Source organism: Conger conger, chromosome 7 (assembly GCF_963514075.1).
Source record: "Conger conger chromosome 7, fConCon1.1, whole genome shotgun sequence".
Taxonomy (NCBI): Eukaryota; Metazoa; Chordata; class Actinopteri; order Anguilliformes; family Congridae; genus Conger; species Conger conger.
This window is the reverse complement of record NC_083766.1, coordinates 55,393,227-55,397,537: the sequence shown is the minus strand read 5'-3', so window position 1 is coordinate 55,397,537 and position 4,311 is coordinate 55,393,227.

Genomic DNA, 4,311 nt, shown 5'->3' with positions numbered 1-4,311 from the left:
CAAAACCTTCATCTGTCTTTTTTGGAGGTACTTCACAGTTGATTTTGAGGTATGCTTTGGATCATTGTCTCGCTGGAATACCCAACATGTCTTCGACTTCAATGCCTGGACGGACCTTTGAACATTAGCCTCTATAATTTCTTGATATTTGGTGGAATCCATTCTTCCTTCCTTCCAGCTAGACCTGTATTTGCTACAGGTTTTTTTTGCAGCTCTTTAGCAGTGATGTGTGGGTTCTTCTGAACATTTCTCACCATCTCTCTTGGTCTTCCAGACCTTGCCTTGACTTCAACTGTTCCATTTATCTCTGGGTCTTAGTAATCATCTTTTAAAAAAGTAACAAAAAACAATCCACATTAGACACATTACAAATTGCATGCATGAATTAGAAAAAACCTTTTTTCTAATTCATAAACAGTAAAAAATGAAAATAAAAGCAATCTTGCCTTAAAATTTGCAGAAAGGTCTCAGTTCAGGTTTGCTGAAGAGCAGCCATATTTGTAGTTTTTAATGTATGTTTCTTAATCCACACCTGCTGCAGGCTGTGAGTTTTCACTGTGATTTGCTGCTCAGAGAGCACACAGTAGGCTATATGACCTGTACCATTGGAGGGGATCATTGAGTTCTTCACGTGGGTGCTTACACCACTGTCTTCTTGGTGATGTCCCTTCATGATTTCGTTTTCGACTCGGCCTTCCAGATTTTTGACCTCATAATTCGCTACATCATTCGTGTCATATTCTCTCCACGGATTTCGTGTTTCTTTGTTCTACCTCCTCGCAGCTGCCTCGTTAATTTCATCAAACGGCAGCCTGGTAGAGTCGTAGCCTTGATCTGCACAGCGTGGATCTTATCCCGGTCTTATCCACATGTCTTTAATTGTTCATTGGCTACTGCTGCTTCTACTTAAATCCTTTTTTTTGTTGTTGTTGTTTGTTGTGGAGTCGAGGAGGGGGTCGCGTCGAATTGCTCAGTTGATATTCCGTTTATATCGGTAATAGTGCGCGATAAGTTGCTGAACGGTGACTTTCGGCATGCTCTTCCAAGGCCGAACTGATTGCTTGCCAGGGTGTTTGGTTGATTAAAATGTGCGAGAGCCTTTTAATTGCACATTAAGATTCCCTGCCACAGGACGCCGTTTTCCCATGGGCTCGGGGAGATAACCGAAAGGACGGCGAAACGGAGATAATCTCATCAAACTGCCATTTACAAGAAACGCTTTTGCCTCCTCCCCCACCAGCGCAATCTCCAGCTCTATATTACATTGCTTTTAATTTGCTTTGACTGTGTTGCGGCTTAACGGGCTCGTTTAAAAAAAACAAGGCGGCTCCATTTATGTGAATTAGTGGTTCTCGCGTCCTGCAGCCACTGCTCCCGAATTAATTAATTCCTTGTCTTTTGCTTGTTGTTTAACCTTTATTTAACCTCAGGTAGATGCTCCTCGAGATTTGAAAATTAGTTTTTTAAAGAAAGCCCTGGTCACACGAGCATACTGTTTTGCACAATGAAGAACAACCTTTGTCGAGGGTGATTAACCTGACAACACCTATGCATAGAAATGCATTTTATCTTTATGTATGATTGTATACATGAACCAAAACCTCAATGAAATCAAAAACAGCACTGCATAAAAATAAAAACAAATTCAGAAAATGTTCATTAAAAGTTCAGTTGCCACATTAGCAAACACTAAAAAATGAAAACAGAAGATACAGGTATGGAATCTGTAAAATATTGTGCTATACCTGTGGCTTTACGATACATTCACTACAAATTCATCCAAAGTATCCTCCAAGTTTGTCAGTGCAGTGATAGCACTCAATTTCCTGGCCATCTCATTGCTGGAAGTGTGGATAGCACAGAACCCTGGAAGCATAAGTTGTATTTATTCATTGTTTCTCCATTTTGTTACAGGCTAAGAGGGTCTGAAGTTGATCTCCATTCATCACATTCCCTCCAGCTCTCAGCAGTGAGTCTGAAACTCACAGAAAAGGCAGCGCAATGCAAATTATGTTCTCCAGGTACAAAGATAAATGCACGTTGCTACTTGTTGAGTTGAGTAATTGCGTTGTCAGGCTACGAGCCGCCCGGACATGTCACCGTAAAAAATGAGTGTGCGGTTTTTTTTGTGTGTGTAGTTTTTCCTGATGAACGTCAATGGTGAAGCAAATAAGAGGTTTGGGGAAGGCACTCTATAATTCCTCTAAAGGAGGTAGATTAGTGGTGCTTGTCTGTCAGAAATAGGCCAGGATAACACACGAATAAACAACGCGTCTTTATGTGATGATCAAAGTAAGAAACCGTCAGGAATAGTCACCGCAGTTGTAGTGTTGACAGAAACGGCCCCCAAAAGAGCAACAGAGGGTTGAGTCAGGAGAGACTGTAAACCTGGAGCACCAGGGTTACTCTCTCCTCCCAGTGGAGAATTAGTCATTATTTTATAGCTGTGCCATTTCGTTTTCATCTTCCTGTGCATCCTCCTAAGACCTGGCTATTCACTTTGGTGCCCAGGGGGGGGACCAGAGTCTCAGGAGTTATTCTGTCGGACCATATATCCTACTATGCTGAAACCAGTAACGTTCCACATCTTTAGGATTGCATACACCACAGGGGACAGTCAATGAAAAGGAAATAAATATTTCAACATATTTACACTGCAACATGGTTTTTCATTCAAGACACTTCTATTATGTAAAAAAAAATTCCAAAACCTTTTCTACTGGAAATACGTATGTACACATACATACAAACTTCAGCGCAGTGTTGTGTTGTTATATCGCACTCTGACTAGATCCGGGGATAGTCGGTGTTAAATCCGCAAGGCCTCCCCCAGCCTAATGGCTTATTTTGGGGGCTGGAGGACGGCCAGGCCCCTCTGTAGATGTGGGTTCAGGCAGAGCTGCCACAGAGAAGGCGAGGCTGCTTTGAAGGCCTTTGTAGGGTCTGAACTGACAGACTGCAGACTGCATCCCGGGAGATACCCAGAGACAAAGAGGCCTCAGACAAGGCCCAGACGAGGCGCGCGTCTTCCCCCGAACCCGCCAAGCTTTGTGTGGCGGCCTTACGGCTCCGCCAGCTGGCCCGCCCGTTCCCATGGCAGCGGCCGCAGCTGAGTGACACGGAACGATGGGATCTTTTCGGAAAAATTAGAGGGGGGCATACAGTAAGTGGCCTGGTCCCAAATGTGAGACCCACCCTGTGGAAACCCTGTCGGGGTACGGCCTGTTTATCTGTCACGACCAGACACAGCCCTGGTGCATTAGGACACAGCAGGCGAAATCTGCGGAATATCAGTAATATCAAAGCAAATATGTTGTAACATATGTCAGAATATTATAGATATTCAAATTACGAAAGGATGAGAATTCACTGCAATGATATGCGTATAATATTGCCATATTTTATGAACATCCTACGGCGTTTATTGTGCAATTGTGACATGTCCAATGTCATTTTTACATTGTTTACAAGCCTCAGTTGTTTTCTGATGGGCTGCATTGAGAATATTGTGTACAGTGTTTACATTGAGCTAAGATCAGAGCAAATTCCCAAGTCCCTTTTCTAACGGGAACTCCGCAGTGTCGAGAAACGAAAGAGAGCCGTGTATCGTAACTGTAGATGGCTGGGGGCAAAATTACTTTTCCTGTCCACCCTTATCAGCCTCTGTAGCAAATTTCCATATTTTAATTTGAAAACAAATGGAAATAGTACAATATCTTCAATGAAATAATAAACACAGCATCGAAAAAAAATGCTGCTACAGAGCAGCCTACGCTACCTGAGAAACACCTCGAGCATATTCACATCGTCAGACTGAGAAACGAGAGGCGAACCGAAGCGCACGGCGAGGCGTGAATGCCGTGAGAGAAATAAACAGTCTCTCGGCGGCTCCCGTATTACACATTAGCGCCGGAATGGACCATTTGGATGGGGAAATCATTCAAGCACAGCCGTGCTTGAAATTAACCGCAGAGCCGAACGCAGCGCCGAAAAGCAAAGCTGCCGTACGTATTCGAGGAAAATATATTTCCCCCTCGCCTTTAGAATCAGAAAATATGCTCCGAGCGCGACAGTATACAACTCAGACTCAACTCTGCTTGTCCTCTTTGTAACTGAGGGCACGGGGGACGAGTGGGGGAAAAAATCTAAAGCGCTGGCTTGGTATTGAGAAAAAAACAGAAGGAAACATGTAGCTAAGCGAACACCCACGGAAGCTGTGAAAAGCTACCTAGCAACGAGAACACGCTACGCACACCAAACACAACGGTATTAAAATGATGTATCGTTTTCAATAGACAGAGACGTGGGAAA